Here is a 14,115-nt window from a genome sequence, read left to right on the forward strand (position 1 = left end):
ATGCAGTGGAGTGTTTGGAGGACAGATGCAGTAGCTTGGGACCAGAGACTGATCAGCGCAGAGCAAGGTTGGCAGTAGTGCAGATGGCACAGTGAAGAAGTCAGCAGCACCACAAAAGATTCAGAGTGTCAGCAAGAGTCAAATTCCAACATTCATTATATTATGTTGAACACAGTTAAATTCAACTAAATTTGGATGTTTTTTAGTTTCTTCTCTCAGCAACTGAGTTGTAGTACGGATGTAGTGTTAGCAATGACAATGCTAGCAGCATAACAGATGCAGCATTTGAGAGGGAGTTGTAGTACAGATGTAGCAATGGCAGTGACAGTGTCATGGGCAGTAGTACAGTAGCAGCAACAACACAGTGTTGGTGGCAGCAGCAGTGCAGAAAGGAGGTGCTTCAGAAACAGAGTAGCATGCAGGTGGACATTGTTGCTAGATCACCTTCCTCGCTAAGAGGGAGTGTTAGTTTTTGGTAGCATAAGAAGTTCTCTAGCCTTGAAAATTGGTGGAGAGGCTGAGGCACGTGAGTTCTAAAGAACCCAGAAACCATTTGGTGAAATTCCAGTCAGATTCTATTTTATTAAAATAATTAATATTCTTAATGGAGTTCCTAAGTCTAAACTTAGGGAAATTAAAATATTAATGGATATTAATCAAAATATGGGTGAGAATGATCTAGAAGGCGGATCAAGTCATGTTTTAATCTTAGCCATTGATTAGAGACTTAATCTCGGTCGTTGAAGACTAAACAGGAAAAGTATAAAATGGAGGCTTAAGGTTCATTTGGAAACACATACAGAGAGATTGAGAAAATCGATTTTCTGAGGTGAGAAGTTGTCAAGAGGAAAATCGATTGGGGAGATCTTGCAGCTGAGGGGCAGAGAGAATTCGGGAGAAAGACTTTCACAGAAATATAGAACAGAGAGACGGAGAGATCTTGCAGAGAGACAGCGCAGTAGCTAGGAGAGTTGACGCAAAAAAGTTGCTTGTCATGCAAAATCCAGAACTGTCGGAACTGTCGAGAATAGTCGGAACTGTTGGAATAGCCCGGAAAGCTGACGCAGAGGGCAGAAGCCAGAACTACCAAGAAATTTGATGCAGAGGGCAGAAGAAGTGACACAAATAGTCGAGGTTAGCCAGTCTTGTGCCGGATCAGCCGAAATTCTGTCGAGTGAAGTGAGGTAAAACTCACTCAGATTTTCCACTAGTATTTTCTCTGTAAAGGATTGTTGGATGAGCATCCTAAATTTGTATTCAAATATTTCTCCTACATAATAATAAACCCTCAAAGTTGTTGCACCAATTATCCTACATTGGGTTTTTCCGGGGACTATTGTGTCCAAAAATAAGTGTGTCCTATGTATCTTGTTCTTTGCTTTGTTTTCTGTTTCATGAGATCAAATATTTAATTAGTGTAGGCTGCTAAAGTAATTTGCTTCAGTATTCAAAAGAATAACCTGATGAATGTAATTTTAAAAAAAATCAAGTAGGTGAAGTAGATTCAGGTTTGCTGCAGTAGGGGTTCCTTCGAGATAGGAATTTTCACATCGTATCAGAGCATTGATTTTGAAACAGGAAGAGCAGATCCAGTGCTGAATAGTGAGGCCGAAAGCTGCACTTGGAGTTCAAATCCCCTTGGAGGGATTGCGCAATCCTTGTTGGGAAGCAAATCCGAGGAAATCTCTCTCTGAGTGAGATGACAGAGAGGTACGATTTCCAATTCGTGAGTTTGCAGAGGCCGAGGGGGTGACGCAAAGCCTCAGCGTAGTGCTTGAAGGGCGCAGTTTCTGCCAGGGCAGAAATCTGCAGGAAAAGAACGAAGACACATAGTAGGGGAATTTTCTCCTCAAAAAACTTTCCGCCAAAAAGTTTGATTTTCTCACTTGTTGGGCAGTTGTGCTAAGTAGTGACAGGACGAGTCAGTTCAACAGTTGGGTGAGATGGCATCACATGGACACAGAGATCAGGATAGGTTGGAAGGTGCTTCCAATTATGTCATATGGAAGACCAAAATCTTAGTTGTTCTAGAGAAATATGATCTCGAGGCCTACGTCAATAGAGTTGTAGTTGTTCCTGCTGACAACAATCAAAAGAATAAGTACAAGGCCAAGCAAGGGAAGGCAAAGAGGCGCATTCTCGATGGAGTTCGAGATCATGTGGTCTCACACTTGCAGGGCAAGGATACAGCTTGGGAGATGTGGGAAGCCCTGTCTTCTCTATATGAAGGTTCTTCCGAACAGCGGAAGATGTATTTGCAGCAGACCTTGATGCAGAAAGGAGAAGGGGTGAACCTCTATCTTCAGCATCTTCAAGACACTACAGACCAGCTTGCTACAGTAGGGTCCACTCCTCAGCCAACCGCGATGCTGAGGATAGCCCTAAATGGAGTCCTGGATGAATGTCAAGTTTTCGTCCAAAGTATATTGGGCAGAGAAAAACTACCTTCATGGGAAGAGATGTGGGCGGCTCTTCAACAGGAGGAGTTAAGGAGGGACCTAGTGAAGGTCAACCTCAATGGCAGCAGTGGAAGTGGCACAAAGACGAAGGAGGAGGAAGAGAACCCAGCTCTAGCATCGAAGGGACAACAAAAGTCGAAGTGAAAGAAGGACATTTCGAATGTGAAATGTTTCAGTTGTGGTGAGATGGGCCACTATGCATCCCAGTGTCCCTTGAAGAAAAAGGACAAGGATGAGAAACATGATCCTAAGGTTGCTTCAGTAGAGATTGATGAGAATGAGTTTGCCATGAGTTCCCACGCATCTCCAGGAGGGAGATGGGGCGATATTGAGTTGTAGTTGGAAGGACTACATATGGGCAGGATCCTTGAGGAGCCCACCTCTTTGATCAAATCCTTGCTATGGGAGCCCAAGATTCAGCAGTAGCGAGATGGACTTAGTGTCAAATGATGCAGTGGAGTGTTTGGAGGACAGACGCAGTAGCTTGGGACCAGAGACTGATCAGCGCAGAGCAAGGTTGGCAGCAGTGCAAATGGCATAGTGAAGAAGTCAACAGCAATGCAGAAGATTCAGAGGGTCAGTGGCAGTCAGATTCTAACATTCAATATATTATGTTGAACACAGTTAAGTTCAACTAATTTCTTTAATGCACCCATTCCTATCACAGAGGAATGTACCTAAGCTTTTGACTTAAAAATTTCTAGGTTTCCTCCAAGTAAGAAACTTCTTCTCAAGCTCCCTCTTGACTAGGGACCTATATCAGCTCTGGAACACTTAGTTGCATGAAGAGCTCCTTTCTTCGATGTCATGAATTTCTTCTTTGATAAGGAGTCTTCATCCTTTGGTAACTTTATAGATCATTCATTACTTTTGTTCATGAGTCAGTCATGTCCTCAACTTATCAGAAAGTGTTTTATCAGATTTTCCATTTGTTTTAGCTTCATGTCATGTTGCTTTCATGCCATATATCTCGGAAGGACATTACATCCTTCTATATGGTTTGCTTGGAAGTCACTTACAGATCTTCCCTTTGACAGTCCTACATAAGCCCATCCAAATGATAATTAATGAACTCTTCAAAGTTACTTTTGCAATGATCTTTTACCATGACATCCTCCTATAAGTGTTGGCATCTTGCATGCAAATTGACACATCTCCTAGAGATATTTAGTGTCAAGGGTCTCTATCTTTTTCCGACTTCTTCCGGGAGATATTCTAGTCAAATCTTCTTGGACTTTGAATGTCTTCTATCATCATTGTATATTATCACGATCTCTTCCTTTCTTTTCACACACTTCATTCCCAAAAGCTTCCAATCTTGATTGTAGTCAGCTTCCTTATGTTGCATATATTATGTTGATTTCATCTAGTGTGACTTATGCTCTTCTGCAATACTTCGGAGGAGGAGATCCTTTCTTCTCTAGATCATATTTAACTATAACCATATGACTTTCATAATAATCCATGTGAGCATACCTCATTTTTCTTTCAGTCATCTAGACTTCCTGTAGTAGCTTCATCCAAAGGGACTTTATCCTTCAGACCTGCTTTCCTTGTTGTGTCATCATATTATTCCTTGAATCCCACAAGTTGGAATTCCTAATGAAAACAAAAATCTTCCTTTCTCTATTGGTGAGTCCTTTGATGAGAATTCTATCAGAGAAACTTGAGGATATTTTATGTCCTCATCCGGCAGATGTTTTCTTCTATGATGATCCCAGTCGATGATGATCTTTTGCTTCTTATAAATACTCATGAGGTTTCCTAAGAGCTTCCTAATTAGTAGGATTTTGACCAGACATACTTTCTTCCATGTCATGAGCTCTTACTTCTAATGTTTCTATGTTATTTTTCTAATGAGATGCATCCTATCTAATTTTAAACTACATCAAGACCATAATTTATAAGTGAAAAGTACCTCCTTGAGAAGAAGATCATCTCAGTCATAGTAGAGATCTTTTACTTCTTCATTCTTAGGCTTCTTGGACTCGGGTTCTTGCACTTCTTCAGTAATGTGTGCTCCTTCTATTCCTCTTGTCCTTACCATGATTAGGACAATCTCTTTTGTAATGTCCAAATTCCTGACATCTGAAGCACCTTATCTTATCCATGTTCCTTTTCTTTGAGGGACCAAACTTTCCAAAATTTCCTTTGTTCTTGTCATTGTAGCATATGCTTGATTTTGTTCGCTTGGTCCGACATCAACCTTTGGCTTTAGTCTGGTTTCTTCGATCTTACATAGTGACCATAAATCTTGAAATGGAGTAATTTATTTCTTCCCATATAAGCTTGAAGTGAAGTTGCCCCATTCTTCCGATAGTGCATTTAGTACCATTGTGGTCATCTCTCTGTCAAACATAACTTCTCCTAGTTCTTATAGTTGATCTCAAATTTTTGATATCCTCATGAAGTATGAGGCTAGTCCATCTTCCTTGGATATCTTTAGCTTATAGAGTTCTTGCCTTAAGGAGATTACTTCTCCTGCAGTACTCATAGAAAACAACTCTATTAGTTTGTCAATTATAGCTTTTGCAGTTTCTAATTTTGATACATATGGGATTAGAGAGTCTTTTATAGATTCTATAAGAATCCTTTGAGCTCTCACTTCTCCCTTCATGTATTTAGCATGAGCTTGAGTATCCTCTTTTGGAGGTTGGGTTATTGATCCCTTAATGTGAACCATGACCTCATTCTCAATAAGATTGAGGTCAGTCCTTTTCTTCCATGCAAGGAAGTTTACAACCCCAACTAGTTTATTGCTTTCCTTGCAAAAAGACATTTTGATATTATCAGATATAGTCATGGACTTACTTGTCAAATTGCTGCTTGCTTCCTCCTTCTTCTTGATGTTGATGGATGGCCTTTTTGATGAGAGAGAGCTTGATTTATGATCCTTTGATGATCTAAAGTGCTTCTAGGGTTTCACTTTTTCTTCATGCTTCCTTCTTCGATCTAGGGTTTCTATGATGTAGATCTTGGACTTGTTGATAACCTTTGACTTGCTTTGATTCCCCTTTTGAAGTTTGATTTGTGTGTCAGCTTGCTTTGTCTGCCCTTTCTTGTTTTCAACACCTTAGCTCTGATTCCATGTTGAGAAATCTAGGGCATTCAATGTTAATAATTTCTCTGCTTGATAATTGCTTGTGATATGCTTGTTCTTATTTTCTTATGATCTTTTCACTTTGTTAGCTTATTAGTGTGTTTTTTTCATCAAGACAATTATCAAAGTAAATAAAGACAAGTGACACAAAATATAGGCTTCTCCAGCTAGGGCCAAAACCTCTCACCTCTAGAGAGGAAAACCTAATAAAATTCTTCTTCTATATCTTCAATTGATAAGTACCAAGACCATGACACTGACCCTTGACTCTAGTATCCTCTTCAAGAACCTTGTCACCAACCTTGTCTTTTCTTGTCCTTCCTTCCTTCCTTTTCTTCTTAGAGAAACTCAGTCTCTACTTCTTATGTTGCACCTTCACTATTGCCCTAGAGAATCTCAACCTCTAGGTATTCTAGAGAAACTCGGTCTCTAATTTTCTATTCCAGAGGATTCCTTCCTTCGCTATCCCAGAAGAAACCTATTCACTGCCTCCCAAAAGATTCCTTCTTCATTGCCCCAGAAGATGTTGTTGCCCAGACGATTCTGTTGCCCCAGAAGAATCTACTTCGTTGTCCCAGAAGAATCTACTTCGCTGCTCTAGAAGATTCTACTTCGATTTACCCAAAAGATTCTTCCTTCAATACCCTAGAAGAGTGTCACTTTTTACCTTAGAAAAAACCTTTTCTTACTACCTCTTTTTCGCACTTCTTTCTGCACTTCTTCGCTAGAATTGAGTTCAAACTTGATGCTTAGAATGGAGGTCGAGTTCCCCTACTTACACCCATCTTCTCTGGGTATTTAGGCCAACTTGACAACTAGATGTAGGCCGACTTGTTCCGGCAACTCCTTCAATGTTTGTAGGCCGACTTGTTCCGGCAGCTCCTTCAATGTTTGTAGGCCGACTTGAAGAGGTTTGGTGACAAGTTCTTTGGAGGATACTTTACATAAACAAGATGACCTTTTACAAAGTGTAACATGACTTCATTTACATGACAATGACTCTTATATTTTATGACTAGATGACAAATAAATCATAAAGACTCAATGGGAGTCTTGACTCAAAAACAAAATCCTTGCTCATGAAACCCATGAAGCAAGTCAATATAATAATTTTTATTTTTCTTATTTACATCTCTTTACATAAAATCATAATTACATGTCATTATGAAGACCGAACCTAGTTACACTTTTCAACAACTCTGCCAGTTGCATGCGCATCTACCTGCACCTCATTAGTGGGTTGGCCCAAAGAAGGATGCACCACCATCTAAAAAAGATCCTTCCTCATCTGACTGGAAACTCCACGCTCCTCCAGTGTACCAACCTCCTACAAAACTATCTTGTCAAACCTCGCACCTCCTGAGGACAAGTGCTTGCAAAAACTGACACCCTACTAGTTGTCTTTACATCTGCCTGCTCCTCATCAATGGTTGACCCCAAGGATCGTTGCTCATCCTCCTCCTTCACGGGCTCAACATGAACCTCCAACTGAATCTCCTCAAAAGGCTCATCATGCATATTATGCATATCATCCTCCTCAAATGACTCATGCTCCACCATATGTTGCTCATACTAAATCATCACAGGTGACTCATCATCGTGAATGTCTCCCATAGGGTCCACTAACTGCTCACCATACACACTAGAATATAAATCTAGCATGTTGTAAACAACTCCACATGACTGCCCATACTCCTCAAAGGCATCCTCGTATGAACCCATGGACTCATCCAAAGAAAAGTCCTCATCCTAAAAAGTCAAAAGGAATCTCCTCTTGCTCTACCTCTGTCATCTCCTCCACGTCACTCAAGCATGAGTGGTCAGGTCCCCAAAAAATCATCATCCTAAAAAGTCAAAAGGAATCTCCTCTTGCTCTACCTCTGTCATCTCCTCCACGTCACTCAAGCATGAGTGGTCAAGTCCCCAAGGTTCTTTGCAAATGAAGCAAAGACTCTTCCTCCTCAACTCATTCTTGCTAAATGGTCCACCATGTTGATTTTGGGTAGCATCGGATGTGCTATAGCCATGAAATTTGGTGGAGAGGCTAAGGCACATGAGATCTCCAAGACCCAAAAATCGTTTGGAGAAATTCCACCCAGATGAAGAGTCATCAAAATAATTAATATTTTTAAGTGGGTTCTTAAGTTTAAACTTAGGAAAATAAAATATTAATGTGCGTTAATAAAATATGGGTGAGAAAGTTCTAAGTGACGAGGATCATGCCAGTTTTAATCTTAGCCGTTGATTAGGGATTTAATCTCGGCCATTGATTCGTCAACAGGAAAAGTATAAGAGGAGGCTTGAGGGTCAGTTAGAGACACACCAAGTGATCAAAGAATTCGATTTTCTAGGGTGAGGTTTGCTGAGAAAATTGAGTTAGTGATCAGAGTTGCAGTGCGGGGTAGTTTAGAAAGGGATTTTCATCCAAGGCTGAAGAATACATAGCAGAGAGGCAGTGCGATATCAGGAGAGACAGCGCGGGCCCTAGAAGGGCTGACGTAGAGGCCGAAGAGCTGACGCAGAGGACGCGGAAGGCTAACGCAGGTGATGCAGAAGCCGCAGAGGCTAACGTAGGGCCTCAGAGGCAAAGCTAGGGAGATTCTGTGGGGTAGACTGGGAGCAGATCAGCAGATTCTAAGCCAGGAGAGGGTGACGCAATTCTAGAGCAATGCTTGGAGCAGCGTTCACTGTCCATCATAGGGAACAGTAGTCATTGTGGGGTTTGATCACCTGGTTGCTAATTTGTCGAAATATCTGTCTCCGAATAGAGGTACTACTACCAAGGATATTCTCTGTTGGGTGAGCAATTTCTAGCACCCTAGTTGTATTCACGAAATCTGCTTAATAATACAAACCCTCTATATGTTGCACCGGTTTTCCCGAATTGGGTTTTTCCAAGGACGATTGTCCAAAAATAACGGTGCCCCTTGTGTTATTGTCTCAGTTTATTTCAGTTCATGATCTGTATATTTGTGAAGGATGCAATAGTGTTTACATCGATGTTTATGAAATTAAACAACTTGTTAATGCAAAGAACAAGTAGGAGATTGTAAACCAGTAATTGTAGTAGGGTTTTCTGATGTGTTAAATTCATGAAATTTCACATGGTATCGAGCGATTGCAGATCAAAGGCTACTGAAGACACCAACCGAGAAATCTGAGAATTTGCAGCAAAGAAGCCGCTGTCCCGAGAGACAGCGTTGTTCCAGAGCTGAAGAGGCAAGAGGAGGAGTGATGCAGTGCAGAGAGTGTGACGCAGAGGCTCACGCAGTGCCTACATCAGCATTCTGAGTCGGGAGAGGAAGACGCAATAGCTGGGAGGAGCCCACGCAGTAGCTGCGTCAACCATCAGGGCCAGCGTAGAGGCAGAGGAGGGCAGATCAGGCTCACGCAGAGCCACGTCATCTTTCTGAGCCAAGAAGGATTGACGCAGTTGGCTGGGAGGAGCAGATTCAGCCCACGCAAAGATTGCGCAGAGCTTGAAGGGCTCAGATTCTTCGAGTTGCCGAGGCTAAGGGAGCTGTGCAGATTTTGATTTGTGGAGCTGGTGGGACGTTGTTTCTATCGGTACAAAACAGTTTCTAAGGAGACTGAACCAAGTTAGAGGGAAGCACTACCTCGACAGATTTCTAGCCAAGAAATCTAGATCCAAGTTAGAGCAGCAAAGGAGGATTGGAGAGGAGTGATTAGACGGTTGGTTGGAGGATTGTCGAGAGAGAAATCAACACTTAAAGGGAGTCTAAAGAAGAGGAGCAGAGATGGCAGTGAACAGATTGAGGGATCAGGACAGATTGGATGGGGCTTCCACTATGCCTTAAAAACAGTTGTTGTCCCAATTGACCCTGATGCAAATGAGAAGTATGAGGAGGCCCAGGCGAAGGCGAAAGGCATGATCCTAAACAGGGTCAAGGATCACGTAATACCACATATTGCTGAGAAGACAACAGCAAGGGAGATGTGGGAGACCCTAACCACCTTATACTATTGGAGAATCAACTGAGGTCATACTAGATGCAGAAAGGGGAGGAGATAGATCCCTTCCTTCTCAAGTTGCAAGGGATTTGCGACTAGCTTACTTCCGTGGGGTCTACACTGGATCCAGAGTTCATGGTGAGGGTTGCCCTAAATGTAGTCTCCGAGGAGTGGGAGACATTTGTCCAAAGCATTTTGGGCAGAGCGACTGTCCCCAGTTAGAAGGAGATGTGGGCAGCTCTTCGACAGGAAGAGCTCAAGAGATTGACCAAGGCGGGGAGTAGCGGTAAGGGAGTTCGAATCAAGGAGGAGGAGGATGCAGCTCTCGCATCAGCAGGACAGCAGGTGGTACAGAAGAGGAAGAAGAAAGACATCTCCAAGGTCAAGTGTTTCAACTATGGGGCGCTGGGACATTATGCCTCTCAGTGCCCCAAGAAGAAAGGCAAGGGAGAAGCTTATGACTCAAAGGCTGCTCCAACAAAGGCAGAAAAGGATGTCGAGACTAATGACGATTGTGCCATGAGTGCTCATGCGCCTCCGGAGAAGAGGTGGGGATACTTGGAGCTGTAGTCGAGAGGACTACAAAAGGTGAGGCAAGATCCTTGAGGTGCCCAAACTCTTGGATCACATACGGCTACGAGAGCCCTTAAAGACAGTAGCATGATGATAGGTGTCGGGTGGAGCAAGGTGTGATGGAGCAACAAGGCAGTGCTAGAGTGCAGAAGTCTGTAGCAGCGCAGTGGAGGTTGCAGCAATGCGAGAGGCACAAAAGTGGTTACAGCAGCACAGTGGCAGTAGAGGGAGGACATGATAGCAGTAGAGGTAGCTTTAGCATCACCAGGCTTCCAGACTGACCAAGATGCTAGTGTTTGGGTGACGTCAGTTACTTAATTCTCGGTAACTGAGTTACAGTGCAGCAGTTAGCAGTGGCAGTGCTATGGTCAACATGATGCAACATGTTGAGAGGGAGTTGCAGTACAAATGTAGCAGTGGCAGTGCTAGTGTCATGGGCAGCAGTACAGGAAGCAGCAGTGCAGTGGATGTGGGGTAGTAGGCCAAGCATCAGCACAGAGGATCGATGATGCTTCTATGGTGAAGCATTGCTAGAGCACATTCCTCGCTAAGAGGGAGTGTTGATTTTGGGTAGCATCGGATGTGCTCTAGCCATAAAATTTGGTGGAGAGGCTAAGGTACGTGAGATCTCCAAGACCCAGAAATCATTTGGAGAAATTCCACCCGGATGAGGAGTTATCAAAATAATTGATATTTTTAAGTGGGTTCCTAAGTCTAAACTTAGGAAAATAAAAATATTAATGTGTATTAATAAAATATGGGTGAGAAAGTTCTAAGTGACGAAGATCATGCCAGCTCTAATCTTAGTCGTTGATTAGGGATTTAATCTCAGTCGTTGATTCGTCAACAAGAAAAGTATAAGAGGAGGCTTGAGGGTCAGTTGGAGACACACCAAGTGATCAAAGAATTCGATTTTCTAGGGCGAGGTTTGCTAAGGAAATCGATTTAGTGATCAGAGTTGCAGTGAGAGGCAGTTTAGCAAGGGATTTTCATCCGAGGCTGAAGAATACATAACAAAGAGGCAGCGCATTGTCGGGAGAGACAACGCAGGCCCTAGAAGCGCTGACGCAGAGGCCAAAGAGCTGACGTAGAGGACGCAGAACGCTGACGCAGGTGACGCAGAAGCGGTAGAGGCTGATGTTGGGCCTCAAAGGCAGTGCTAGGGAGATTTTGTAGGGCAAAATGGGAGCAGATCGGCAAACTCTGAGCCAGGAGAGGGTGACGCAGCTCCTGAAGGAGTGATGCAGTTCCAAAGCAGTGCTTGGAGCAGCTTTCACTGTCCAGCATAGGGAACAGTCGGAGTCACTGTGGGGTTTGATCATCTGGTTATTGATTTGCCGAAATATCTGTCTCCAGATAGAGGTACTACTGCCAAGGATATTCTTTGTTGGGTGATCCATTTCTGGCACCCTAATTGTATTCAAGAAATCTGCTTAATAATACAAACCCTCTATATGTTGCACCGGTTTTCCTGAATTGAGTTTTTCCGATGACGATTTTCCAAAAATAACGGTGTCCCTTGTGTTATTGTCTCAGTTTATTTCAGTTCATGATCTGTATATTTGTGCAGGTTGCAATAATGTTTACATTGATGTTTATGAAATTAAATGACTTGTTAAAGCAAAGAACAAGTAGGAGATTGTAAACCAATAATTGCAGTAGGGGTTTCTAATGTGTTAGATTCAGGAATTCTCACACACCAATCCTCTGCAACTAACCATGGATCAATTGTCTCTTAAACAGACTAACATTTTTCTTAACCAACCTTTCGGTTAGTTCATAAGCAGCCGGTGAGACCAATTGTTTTCTCCTCCAAACGGCCAACAATTTAGATTGCAACCTCCTGCAAATGGCAGCATGGCCTCCCATACATGCGGACAAAATGGAATGCATGTGTGTTATGACTGTGTGAGGATGAAGTTTCCTAATGCTGAAGAAACATTGGAACATATGCAGGATCAAGTCATCACATTCCAGCTCCAACATGAGGTCATAAGATCTAACCAAGGCCATGACTTGTAGAATCTCTAGCCTCTTCCCAAAGGTGGGGCCCTCACTGTTATCCAAATCCTAAAAGGTCTCCACTATCAGTTTGAAGACTCTACTCATAATGTCATCATTGTAATGGGATATAGGTGCGGTCAACATCCTGATACTACTGAGCCAAGAGGAAACTAGAAGTTTGACTCGTACACAAGGGTGGCCCCAAATACTTGTCTTGTACTAAAGCAAGCATGGCAAGTTTGAGAGCCCAAATCAAGCTCTTCCCATCTAACTGATGCACCTTGGAGAAGAGTGAAGCAAGTTCTTCTAGTTTGGGAAGGGCTTTTGTTGTAAGCCCCATGCATTTCAAATATGTTCCAAGTGCATAAATTTTGGGCCCAAATTCATGTTCTTCTTGTGGCTTCTCTTGTTGTAGCATACAAATTATCTCCCTGGAAAAGGTCATGTTGGTTGTTGCTGCTAGTTCTAATCTTAACCGCTGATTAGAGATTTAATCTCATTCGTTGATTTGTCAACAAAAAAAGTATAAGAGGATCATGCAAGTTCTAATCTTAGCCGTTGATTAGGGATTTAATCTCAGTCGTTGATTTGTCAACAAGAAAAGTATAAGAGGAGGCTTGAGGGTCAGTGGGAGACACACCAAATTAAGTGACAAGGATCATGCAAGTTTTAATCTTAGCCATTGATTAGGGATTTAATCTCAGTTGTTGATTTGTCAATAAGAAAAGTATAAGAGGAGGCTTGAGGGTCAGTTGGAGACACACCAAGTGATCAAAGAATTCAATTTTTTAGGGCGAGGTTTGCTAAGGAAATCGAGTTAGTCATCAGAGTTGCAGTGAGGGGTAGTTTAGCAAGGGATTTTCATCTGAGGCTGAAGAATACATAGCAGAGAGACAGTGCAGTGTCGAGAGAGATAGCGTAGGCCCTAGAAGGGCTAACGCAGAGGCCGAAGAGCTGACGGAAAGGACGCAGAAAGCAGACACAAGTGACGCAAAAGCGGTAGAGGCTGATGCTGAGCCTCAGAGGCAGCGCTAGGGAGATTCTGTGGGGCAGACTAGGAGCAGATTAGCAGACTCTGAGCCGGAAGAGGGTGACGTAGTTCCAAAGCAGTGCTTGGAGCAGCTTTCACTGTCCAGCATAGGGAACAATCGGAGTCACTATGGGGTTTGATCATCTGGTTGTTGATTTGCCGAAATATCTGTCTCCAAATAGAGGTACTACTGCTAAGGATATTCTCTGTTGGGTGATCCATTTCTGGCACTGTTGGGTCCCTATAATACTAGTGATTACCCCATTACTATTGTAGTTATACCCCTTATTTATATTGATGTACCCATGTAGTGCCCATATTGTTACTATTGTGCCACATAGAAGCCCACTATTGTTATTGTTGTGCCCTACAATATTATTGTTATGTAGGCTTTGATTGTATTGGGACCACTTAGACTCCTATATATAGAAAGGAGGTATTTTCATTTGTATCATCCAAGAATTGTTCATTTATGTAATGTAAAGGAGGTTGCCCCCTCGAAGAGGCTGAATTCTAAGGCGTGGATCTCTCTTTTCTATCTTTTTGTGAGCTGGTTTCATAACATTTGGTATCAGAGCTTTGGATTCTAGGGTTTCGCTGCTCCAAACAGGTCATCGTGGAATTTTCGCTATAACTTTTTTTCTGTGTCGTTTCAGAAGTCGCAAAAAAAACCCATTTGAGAAGAATTGGCGCTAAACCTTGGGTCCGAATTTCAGAGCTTTTCGCGCGATATTTTCAGAGATATGATCTGAGGAAGTTGGCCTTTTTGCAGACTCCTGAATTACATTCAAAACAGGTGACCTAGGGAAAATCGTCATAACTCTCTCTCTGAGGATCGGATTGAAATTTCGTAAAAAGGTACAGAAAGAGGACGGACTGTAGTTTCTTGTGTGTGTGTTTCAGATTCAAAGGTTGAAACAGTGACTTGTGGCACGTCGTACAAGTTCGCTCTACTGAACCAGTCTAAAAGCAAGTCA

This window comes from Pinus tabuliformis, chromosome J (genome assembly GCF_031772625.1).
Source record: "Pinus tabuliformis cultivar Carrire ecotype Pingquan chromosome J, CPIR1, whole genome shotgun sequence".
NCBI classification, from domain to species: Eukaryota; Viridiplantae; Streptophyta; class Pinopsida; order Pinales; family Pinaceae; genus Pinus; species Pinus tabuliformis.